Source organism: Palaemon carinicauda, chromosome 21, assembly GCF_036898095.1.
Source record: "Palaemon carinicauda isolate YSFRI2023 chromosome 21, ASM3689809v2, whole genome shotgun sequence".
NCBI classification, from domain to species: Eukaryota; Metazoa; Arthropoda; class Malacostraca; order Decapoda; family Palaemonidae; genus Palaemon; species Palaemon carinicauda.
Window position 1 is genome coordinate 122,198,783 of NC_090745.1, and position 12,500 is coordinate 122,211,282.

Genomic DNA, 12,500 nt, shown 5'->3' on the forward strand with positions numbered 1-12,500 from the left:
TATATATATATATATATATATATATATATATAATATATATATATATATATATATATATATATACAGAGAGAGAGAGAGAGAGAGAGAGGAGAGAGAGAGAGAGAGAGAGGAGAGAGAGAGAGAGAGAGAGAGAGAGAGAGCGCACATTGCAGACGCCTGGTTCTGCTCGGATTGAACAGGATCGCCTTACTGGAATGAAAATAGTCGCTCATACTAACCATGTGAATTATGTAAGTAGTTTTTACTCGTGTTGGACTCTCCGTCATTGTATTTTTTTCTTTGTTTGTTTTGTCCGGATGTGATTTTGAATACAATGGGGTTTTTGTGGCCTGTCGGTAACGTCCTTGACTGATGATCACCAGATTGGGGTTAGAGTCCTGCTCAAACTCGTTTGTTTTATGATCGTTACAACCTCATCATCCTTGTGAGCTAAGGATAGCGGGGGAGGGGGGGGGAGGACCTATAGCTCTATCTGCCAAGTCATCAGCAGCAATTGCCGTCGGTAACGTCCTTGTCTGGTGATCACCAGATTGGGGTTAGAGTCCTGCTCAAACTCGTTAGTTCCTATGATAGTTACAACCTCATCATCCTTGTGAGCTAAGGATAGTGGGGGTGGGGTGGAAGGGACCTATAGCTCTATCTGCCAAGTCATCAGCAGCAATTGCCTAGCACTCCCTGGTCCTAGCTTGGCCGCTGATCTTATGTATATTTAGTCAGTCTCTTGGGCATTGTCTTGTAGCTTAGGGCGATGTCACTATCCCTTGCCTTTGCCATTCATGAGCGGCCTTTAAAACCTTTAAAGATAATTCCAGGTAGCTTTGTATTAAAGGTAACAATTCTCTCATTGTTTATACTCTTCGTGGGGAAAAAAGTTCTAGTCTTTAATTCTGCAGAATGTGGACTAATGGGACTCCGCCGTGGCAGCTTATTTCTCGATCTATTGCTCGACCTTGACATTGACCTTTGACCTTAACATGTATTAATTGGCGTGGATTTCCATACACTCGAATATAAACCCAGTTTGAAGTCTCTGTGACAACGATGTCCAAACTTACGGCTGATTACGTCAATTAGACATTTTTCTTGAGACCGTGACCTTAATCTTCCAATATTTAATAATTTCCTGCTTTTCATATTTAATCATTTCCTGCTTTTCATATTTAATCATTTCCTGCTTTTCATATTTAATCATTTCCTGCTTTTCATATTTAATCATTTCCTGCTTTTCATATTCAATAATTTCCTGCTTTTCATATTTAATCATTTCCTGCTTTTTACATTTAGTTAATCCCTGCAAGTTTCATTACTCCAAGATTTAAAATGTGGTCATGAAGCTGTTCACAGTCAAAACACAAACAGAAAGTAAAATAACCTCCTTCCAACTTCGTTGACGAAGGTAATTATCAAGGTCATGTCTCCCAGACAGACGAAATTTATAAACATGGAGAAGTTCAATAAATCAATAATAATTGATCGACCAGTTTCAGCTATGTACATTAAACCGTCGATAACAACCGACTCTGATAGCTTTTGTGGAATTAAAATGTCAACATTCAACGTATTCGGTATTCTTTCAAGGTCGGAAATTTAGCAGACCTACGTCCAAGGTTAAAAAGCCGAATAACCGTATTCTTTAGGATAATTCCTGATTCCTATATTCTACAAGGTTTATATAAAGGTTTTACAGGTTTCAAAGGCCGCTCATGAATGGCAGAGGCAAGGGACAGTGACATTGCCCTATCGAGCAGGACATTGCCCTAGAGACTGACCATATATACATATGATCAGCGCCTAAGGCCCCTCTCCACCCAAGCTAGAGGACCAAGGAAGGCCAGACAATGGCTGCTGATGACTCGGCAGTTGGACCTATAGGCTTCCTAAAAAAAAAACCATCCATAACTCTCAAGGATGGTGAGATTGCAGCGATCAAAGGAACTAACGAGATTGAGCAAGACTCCAACCCCAGTCTGGCGTTCACCAGTCAGGGACGTTACTACATAAGCCACCACAACACAACAATTTTCTAGTGAAATTCTATAATTTATCAAGAGCTAAATCGACTGTTCGTTTATGACAGTCTAATAGAAGAAAATGTCAAACCAATTGAATGTGGACGAATTCATAATTTGTTTTCGCCAAAAGCTTACAAGGCAATAAATAACGAGGCAAATTGATTGTTTGACACTTCAATACCACAAGAAGAGGGTGAATAACAGAGAGAGAGAGAGAGAGAGAGAGAGAGAGAGAGAGAGAGAGAGAGAGAGAGAGAGAGAGAGAGAGAGAGAGGAGAGAGAGAGAGGGGAGGTCTTTTCGTGTCACAATGGGACCCTTATCATTATTGTCGGGTAATCAACGTCAGGATTAAGAGGGAATTCTCCGCCCTTAATGTTACAAAATCGACGTACTGTAGAAGGGTCTTTTACGATAGAGATCACGCGAGCTATGTAATAATTGATGATCCATTTTTTTTTCACGAAGGTTTACTCATTTGACCTCTTTAAGGATATCTATTATTGTTATCGTTATCATTGTTATTATTATTATTAGTTGTTATAGTTATTATCATCATCATCATTAGTAGTTATTATTAGTTGTTATAGTTATTATCATCATCATTAGTTGTTATAGTTATCATTATCATCATTAGTTGTTATTGTTATCATTATTTGTTATTGTTATCATTATTATTATTAATTGTTATTGTTATCATTATTATTATTAGTTGTTATTATCGTTAATATTATTAGTTGTTATTGTTATTATTGTTATTATTATTATTATTATTATTATTATTACATATACCAATTACTGCTTTTCAGGTGGATTTCAAAGTTCTGTCTTCAGTGACAGGTGAAAGGGGATACGTTTGTGTCCGGGTCAATTTACCGCAGGCCAAGTTAGGACTGTTAATGACTTTGGGCCGTCTGGATATGTATTTTGGCCTGGTAGGGACATTCAGTGCATTATTGTGTCAGAGTTGTAAGAGGTTACATATTGGAGGGAAGTGGGTACAAATGTATGGTTGGAAGGAAGAAATTTAGGAACAGAAGTATGGATGGGGGGAAGGAATTTGGGAATAGAAGTATGGATGGGGGGAAGGAATTTGGGAATAGAAGTATGGATGGGGGGAAGGAATTTGGAATAGAAGTATGGAAGGAGGGAAGAGAAGTATGGTTGGAGGGAAGGAATTGGAAACATTAGCATGGTTGGAGGGAAGGAGTTGGAAACATTAGCATGGTTGGAGGGAAGGAGTTGGAAACATTAGCATGGTTGGAGGGAAGGAATTGGAAACATTAGCATGGTTGGAGGGAAGGAGTTGGAAACATTAGCATGGTTGGAGGGAAGGAGTTGGAAACATTAGCATGGTTGGAGGGAAGGAGTTGGAAACATTAGTAGGGTTGGAGGGAAGGAATTGGGAACATCTCAGAGGGAAGGGATTGGGAACAGAAATGTGGTTGGAGGGAAGGAATTGGGAACAGAAGTATGGTCGGAGGGAAGGAATTGGGAACAGAAATGTGGTCGAAGGGAAGGAATTGGGAACAGAAATGTGGTCGAAGGGAAGGAATTGGGAACAGAAATGTGGTCGAAGGGATGGAATTGGGAACAGAAATGTGGTCGAAGGGAAGGAATTGGGAACAGAAATGTGGTCGAAGGGAAGGAATTGGGAACAGAAATGTGGTCGAAGGGAAGGAATTGGGAACAGAAATGTGGTCGAAGGGAAGGAATTGGGAACAGAAGTATGGTCGAAGTGAAGGAATTGGGAACATTAGTAGGGTTGGAGGGAAGGAATTGGGAACATAAGTATGGTTGAAGGGAAGGAATTGGAAACATTAGCATGGTTGGAGGGAAGGAGTTGGAAACATTAGTAGGGTTGGAGGGAAGGAATTGGGAACATCTCAGAGGGAAGGAATTGGGAACATCTCAGAGGGAAGGGATTGGGAACATCTCAGAGGGAAGGGATTGGGAACAGAAATATGGTTGGAGGGAAGGAATTGGGAACAGAAGTATGGTCGGAGGGAAGGAATTGGGAACAGAAATGTGGTTGAAGGGAAGGAATTGGGAACAGAAGTATGGTCGAAGGGAAGGAATTGGGAACATTAGTAGGGTTGGAGGGAAGGAATTGGGAACATTAGTATGGTTGAAGGGAAGGAATTGGAAACATTAGCAGGGTTGGAGGGAAGGAGTTGGAAACATTAGTAGGGTTGGAGGGAAGGAATTGGGAACATCTCAGAAGGAAGGGATTGGGAACAGAAGTGGTTGGAGGGAAGGAATTGGGAACAGAAGTAGGGTTCGGAGGGAAGGAATTGGGAACATACGGTCGGAGGGAAGGAATCGGGAACAGAAGTACGGTCGGAGGGAAGGAATCGGGAACAGAAGTACGGTCGGAGGGAAGGAATCGGGAACAGAAGTACGGTCGGAGGGAAGGAATCGGGAACAGAGTACGGTCGAAGGGAAGGAATTGGGAACAGAAGTACGGTCGGAGGGAAGGAATTGGGAACAGAAGTACGGTCGAAGGGAAGGAATTGGGAACAGAGGTACGGTCGGAGGGAAGGAATTGGGAACAGAGTACGGTCGGAGGGAAGGAATTGGGAACAGAGTACGGTCGGAGGGAAGGAATTGGGAACAGAAGTACGGTCGGAGGGAAGGAATTGGGAACAGAAGTACGGTCGGAGGGAAGGAATTGGGAACAGAGTACGGTCGGAGGGAAGGAATTGGGAACAGAAATGTGGTCGGAGGGAAGGAATTGGGAACAGAAGTATGGTCGAAGGGAAGGAATTGGGAACATTAGTAGGGTTGGAGGGAAGGAATTGGGAACAGAAGTAGGGTTGGAGGGAAGGAATTGGGAACATTAGCAGGGTGGAGGGAAGGAATGGGAACAGAAGTACGGTCGGAGGGAAGGAATCGGGAACAGAAGTACGGTCGGAGGGAAGGAATCGGGAACAGAAGTACGGTCGGAGGGAAGGAATCGGGAACAGAAGTACGGTCGGAGGGAAGGAATCGGGAACAGAAGTACGGTCGGAGGGAAGGAATCGGGAACAGAAGTACGGTCGGAGGGAAGGAATCGGGAACAGAAGTACGGTCGGAGGGAAGGAATCGGGAACAGAAGTACGGTCGGAGGGAAGGAATCGGGAACAGAAGTACGGTCGGAGGGAAGGAATCGGGAACAGAAGTACGGTCGGAGGGAAGGAATCGGGAACAGAAGTACGGTCGGAGGGAAGGAATCGGGAACAGAAGTACGGTCGGAGGGAAGGAATCGGGAACAGAAGTACGGTCGGAGGGAAGGAATCGGGAACAGAAGTACGGTCGGAGGGAAGGAATCGGGAACAGAAGTACGGTCGGAGGGAAGGAATCGGGAACAGAGGTACGGTCGGAGGGAAGGAATCGGGAACAGAAGTACGGTCGGAGGGAAGGAATCGGGAACAGAGGTACGGTCGGAGGGAAGGAATCGGGAACAGAGGTACGGTCGGAGGGAAGGAATCGGGAACAGAGGTACGGTCGGAGGGAAGGAATCGGGAACAGAGGTACGGTCGGAGGGAAGGAATCGGGAACAGAGGTACGGTCGGAGGGAAGGAATCGGGAACAGAAGTACGGTCGAAGGGAAGGAATTGGGAACAGAGTACGGTCGAAGGGAAGGAATCGGGAACAGAAGTACGGTCGAAGGGAAGGAATCGGGAACAGAAGTACGGTCGAAGGGAAGGAATCGGGAACAGAAGTACGGTCGAAGGGAAGGAATCGGGAACAGAAGTACGGTCGAAGGGAAGGAATCGGGAACAGAAGTACGGTCGAAGGGAAGGAATCGGGAACAGAAGTACGGTCGAAGGGAAGGAATCGGGAACAGAAGTACGGTCGAAGGGAAGGAATCGGGAACAGAAGTACGGTCGAAGGGAAGGAATCGGGAACAGATGTACGGTCGAAGGGAAGGAATCGGGAACAGATGTACGGTCGAAGGGAAGGAATCGGGAACAGAAGTACGGTCGAAGGGAAGGAATCGGGAACAGAAGTACGGTCGAAGGGAAGGAATTGGGAACAGAAGTACGGTCGAAGGGAAGGAATCGGGAACAGAAGTACGGTCGAAGGGAAGGAATTGGGAACAGAAGTACGGTCGAAGGGAAGGAATCGGGAACAGATGTACGGTCGAAGGGAAGGAATTGGGAACAGAAGTACGGTCGAAGGGAAGGAATCGGGAACAGATGTACGGTCGAAGGGAAGGAATTGGGAACAGAAGTACGGTCGAAGGGAAGGAATTGGGAACAGAAGTACGGTCGAAGGGAAGGAATTGGGAACAGAAGTACGGTCGAAGGGAAGGAATTGGGAACAGAAGTACGGTCGAAGGGAAGGAATCGGGAACAGATGTACGGTCGAAGGGAAGGAATTGGGAACAGAAGTACGGTCGAAGGGAAGGAATCGGGAACAGAAGTACGGTCGAAGGGAAGGAATTGGGAACAGAAGTACGGTCGAAGGGAAGGAATCGGGAACAGATGTACGGTCGAAGGGAAGGAATTGGGAACAGAAGTACGGTCGAAGGGAAGGAATCGGGAACAGAAGTACGGTCGAAGGGAAGGAATCGGGAACAGAAGTACGGTCGAAGGGAAGGAATTGGGAACAGAAGTACGGTCGAAGGGAAGGAATCGGGAACAGATGTACGGTCGAAGGGAAGGAATCGGGAACAGATGTACGGTCGAAGGGAAGGAATTGGGAACAGAAGTACGGTCGAAGGGAAGGAATTGGGAACAGAAGTACGGTCGAAGGGAAGGAATTGGGAACAGAAGTACGGTCGAAGGGAAGGAATCGGGAACAGATGTACGGTCGAAGGGAAGGAATTGGGAACAGAAGTACGGTCGAAGGGAAGGAATTGGGAACAGAAGTACGGTCGAAGGGAAGGAATCGGGAACAGATGTACGGTCGAAGGGAAGGAATTGGGAACAGAAGTACGGTCGAAGGGAAGGAATTGGGAACAGAAGTACGGTCGAAGGGAAGGAATCGGGAACAGATGTACGGTCGAAGGGAAGGAATTGGGAACAGAAGTACGGTCGAAGGGAAGGAATCGGGAACAGAAGTACGGTCGAAGGGAAGGAATGGGGAACAGAAGTACGGTCGAAGGGAAGGAATCGGGAACAGATGTACGGTCGAAGGGAAGGAATTGGGAACAGAAGTACGGTCGAAGGGAAGGAATTGGGAACAGAAGTACGGTCGAAGGGAAGGAATTGGGAACAGAAGTACGGTCGAAGGGAAGGAATCGGGAACAGAAGTACGGTCGAAGGGAAGGAATTGGGAACAGAAGTACGGTCGAAGGGAAGGAATTGGGAACAGAAGTATGGTTGGAGGGAAGAAATTTTTAATAGAAATATGGTCGGATGTTAAAATGAAGATTTAGCTTTTATAAAAAAAGTAGTAGTCAAGAAACGCTGCCAAGACCCTTTTAGATCGGCTGGCTTCTCCGGCCAACAAGACCTTCAGCCTACAATGTATCGCATTCAGTGTACTAACTGCATTTATCACCCAGGGACACAATTTATTAGAATCTCGCCAAAACAATGAATGCAATTCTAAAGTTTTTTTTTCTACAAAGATAAATGTAGTTCTAGAAATTACCTCTAATACGTATTTCTAGAGCACAAACTCTAATCTAATAACTCCATAGTTCTAGAGTAAAGGTTTTTACAAGGTTGACACTGGTCTCGTCTTAGTACAAAACCTTTTTTTATCATTCATGCACAATAACCTATGAACAATATGCGATTCACTAAACCAAGTGACGTAACTAAGTCATGCTTTCACAGTAAAGATGTTTTAGTACAAATCTTGTGAACCTTTACGATTACTTCAGAAGTTCAAGCTTTTGATAGTTTATATATAACTGCTTTATGTTCTAACTATCAACTTATATTTTATTCATTACCAACATATACTGTAGTCTATTTGCTATTCCCCTGTTTCCTTTCCCCACTAAGGAAACTTCTACCCTGTTGGAGCACGTGGGCTTTTAATTTTTTTTTTTCTAATCAGGGTTGTAGTTTAACAACAACAACGTGTTTTTCAACCAAGGTTATAGCTTAATAATGTTTTTCCAACTATGGTTGTAGCTTCTTCATAATAACAACAACAATAATGATATGGTTTTCCAAAAACGATTGTATCCTAATAATAAAAATAATAACAATAATAATTATAATAATAATAATAATAATAATAATAATAATATATAGAAGATTTTACAGTTTAGACTTGATCAATAATAACTAAATAATAATCAAACAGTTATCATAAACTATCCAACTAGCGTTTTGTAGAGTAACCTTTATTTCCATAGACCCATGTTGATAATAAAGACACCATATATATATATATATATATATATATATATATATATATATATATATATATATATATATATATATATATATATATATAAACTGGAATAACCCTTCGAGTAATTAAATAAAAACGTTAAAGTTTAATGGGATAGATAATCCAATATTTAAATACACCAGAAAAAAAAAAATTATGCAAAATCGTTTGCCAGACATTGTAACCTAGTAATTACGTGCAATAAATATTCGATACTTTAAAGTAGGGAAGGACGAAGTCCACCTGCGAAATATATGACACGAATGCTTTTAATATAGTACGGTATATCATATGCACACGTGGGGGTGAGAGTGGGGGGGGGGGGAGGGGGAGGGAGCTGTCATACCCTGGAGAGAGAGGTGTGTACGTGCATATCTATATAAATATTTAGACGTTAATTTTGACTGGTCGTCCCGTATACATACATACATATATATATATATATATATATATATATATATATATATATATATATATATATATATATATATATATATATATATATATATATATATATATTTCTTCAACAGGATTAGTAAGCATCGGACTATGGAAAAAAAATTAACTAAATAAAAGTAATTTTATCATAATTGTAAGATAATGATTACTCAAACCAAATCATTTATATAAAACTGGGACTAAAAACTTGACTAACCCTAAGTTTAATAACCCGCCAAGACCCGGAAGAGCCATACTACCATACAATAACACGCCATGACTATACAGTATTAATGATAAGATCAGTTTACCACCCATAACGAAAAGGAAACGGATTCAGACCATCCGGGAAACACATTTCCGCAGATGCAATATTAGGATCATGGACAGAAGGGCCAGCCCAAGGTATATAGAATAAGGGAGGTCACTCTATATACCTTGGGCCAGCCTATTATTGAAAAAATAAAAACCATAAGCCTAAATATACGAGAAAACCTTTTTAAAAAAAACATTGGTTCGATTAGCTATGAATATTTGGATCATTGACAGAATGGCCAGCCTATAATTGAAAAAAATAAAAACAGTAGGCCTAAATATGCGAGGAAACCTTTAAGAAAAATGTTCGATTAGCTATGGATATTTGGATCATCGACAGAATGGCCAGCCTATTATTGAAAAAAATGAATTCCGTAGCCCTAAATATACGAGGAAACCTTTTAAAAAATGGTTCGATTAGCTATGAATATTTGGAACATTGACAGAATAGCCAGCCTATTATTGAAAAAATAAAAACTGTCGGCCTAAATATATGAGGAAACCTTTAAAAAAACAAAATTGGTTTGAGTAGCTACGCATATTTGGATCATTGACAGAATGGCCAGGCTATTATTGACAAAATAAAAACCGTAAGCCTAAATATACGAAGAAACCTTTAAAAACAAAATTGGTTTGAGTAGCTATACGCATATTTGGATCATTGACAGAATGGCCAGGCTATTATTGACAAAATAAAAACCGTAAGCCTAAATATACGAAGAAACCTTTAAAAACAAAATTGGTTTGAGTAGCTATACGCATATTTGGATCATTGACAGAATGGCCAGGCTATTATTGACAAAATAAAAACCGTAAGCCTAAATATACGAGGAAACCTTTAAAAACAAAATTGGTTTGAGTAGCTATGAATATTTGGATCATTGACAGAATGGCCAGCTTATTATTGAAAAAATAAAAACTGTCGGCCTAAATATACGAGGAAACCTTTAATAACAAAATTGGTTTGAGTAGCTATGCATATTTGGATCATTGACAGAATGGCCAGCCTATTATTGAAAAAATAAAAAACAGTAGGCCTAAATATACGAGGAAACCTTTACAAAATATTGGTTCGATTAGCTATGAATATTTGGATCATTGACAGAATGGCCAGCCTATTATTGCAAAAATACAAACCGTAGCCCTAAATATACGAGTAAACTAAAAAAATTGGTTTGAGTAGCTATGCATATTTGGAACATTGACAGAATGGACAGCCTATTATTGAAAAAATAAAATCCCTAGGCCTAAATATACGAGGAAACCTTAAAAAAATTGTTCGATTAGCTATGAATATTTGGATCATTGCCAGCCTATTATTGAAAAAATTAAAACCGTAGACCTAAATATACGAGGAAACCTTTAAAAAAATTGGTTTGAGTAGCTATGGATATTTGGATAATTGACAGAATGGCCAGCCTATCATTGAAAAAATAAAAATCGTAGTCCTAGACACACGAGGAAACATTTAAAACAAAATTGTTCGATTAGCTATGAATATTTGGAACATTGACAGAATGGCCAGCCTATTATTGAAAAAATAAAAATCGTAGTCCTAGACACACGAGGAAACATTTTTTAAAATTGGGATGAGTAGCTATGCATATCTGATATGGTTATTGTTCATGTGTGCGTGTTAAAATGCCTTCTATTTATAGATACCCTAGGATAGCTATGAATAGGATATCAATATCCATGGATAGTCGTTTTAGGTAACAGACGACCCTGGGTTAGGTTAGGCTTAAGCTTTAAATCACATTACCAGCTAATCAACACTTAATAGTTACCGATTTAACAACGGGGGCCTTTGTAGTCCTGCCCTTAACTAAATATCTAAAGCTCTTCTAGGAGGAGGACACTTCAAAATCAAACCATTGTTCTCTAGTCTTGGGTAATGCCATAGCCTCTGTACCATGGTCTTCCACTGTCTTGGGTTAGAGTTCTCTTGCTTGAGGGTACACTCAGGCACACTGTTCTATCTAATTTATCCTCTTCTTGCTTTGTTATAGTTTTATAAAGTTTAAACAGATATTTATTTTAATGTTACCTATCATAAAAATATTTTACTTGTCCTTTTTCCCTTTCCTCACTGGGCTATTTTCCCTGTTGGAGCCCCTAGGCTTATGGCATCCTGCTTTTCCAACTAGGGTTGTAGCCTAGCAAGTAATATTAATAATAATATTAGTCTTTTTCATTATTATATTTGGGTTAATACTTAACCTAGGCTAGTTCAACAAGGAAGGAAATCAAAACATTGTTATATAGAAAACAAAAACAGTAAAGTACAAAATGAAAAGATACAGCCAAACCAATTCGGTCTTTGAAACGGCTCCTCTTGAATATATCCAGGTATACTGATTTGTATTTTCCTACGGTTATAATAAATACAAGAAAGAAATGTATAGAGAAGAAAAGGACAGTTTTACGGTTATATATCGGTTCCCCAGTATGTTTTCCCCACCCAAAACCCAGAGTTCCCAAAGGGGGTCCCCCATTATCGGAGGATATAGATGTATATATATTCCTGTAACTATTCATTCGCGACGGGAACGAGTGTTATTTTCGAAGGGAGCGTAATTTTTCCTATAAGAAAAAGTAGTTGGAATACTAGGATACATTGCCATGTAACAAACTACAATGAAACCCCAATTTCATGCAACTTCACAAGAACTAATAAAAGTATTTTTCAATAACATGTAGTCTAGTTTCAAGACTACATTACTAACTATTCACCTAAATGAAACTGAAGTTCAGGACTCCAAAGGAACTTCTAGAAACGTCTTGAAGTCCTGAAGTCTGAAGGAACTTCTAGAAACGTCTTGAAGTCCTGAAGTCTGAAGGAACTTCTAGAAACGTCTTGAAGTCCTGAAGTCTAAAGGAACTTCTAGAAACGTCTTGAAGTCCTGAAGTCTGAAGGAACTTCTAGAAACGTCTTGAAGTCCTGAAGTCTGAAGGAACTTCTAGAAACGTCTTGAAGTCCTGAAGTCTGAAGGAACTTCTAGAAACGTCTTGAAGTCCTGAAGTCTGAAGGAACTTCTAGAAACGTCTTGAAGTTCAGGACTCTGAACGAACTTCTAGAAACGTCTTTAAGTCCTGAAGTCTGAAGGAACTTCTAGAAACGTCTTCTGGTCTGGAGTTGGACAGCGTAGCTCTTCTCGTGATCACTGGTTGTTAACTACTAAATGAAAAAATAAAATCCAAACAAAATTTAGAGGTGGTGGAGTGTTTCATACCAAATTGGACAATTATCGTACTAATTACCCAGTTGTAAATATGTTGATATATTCCTATAATAGAACTACGTAATAATTACCCATGTATGTTTTTTATTAGGTGTGTAAAGAAACAGAGAGAGAGAGAGAGAGAGAGAGAGAGAGAGAGAGAGAAGAGGAGAGAGA

The 12,500-nt window shown here is 40.5% G+C and overlaps 1 long non-coding RNA gene across 1 annotated transcript in view; it reads right to left on the reverse strand.

Moving 5' to 3' along the window:
* LOC137615462 (uncharacterized) overlaps nt 1–12,295 on the reverse strand; it is a 32,071-nt gene extending 19,776 nt beyond the window's left edge. Inside the window, exon 1 of the long non-coding RNA XR_011039246.1 lies at nt 11,836–12,295. This is a non-coding gene — a long non-coding RNA (uncharacterized lncRNA). The remainder of the gene's footprint in view (nt 1–11,835) is intronic.
* Nucleotides 12,296–12,500: the final 205 nt, after the last annotated feature.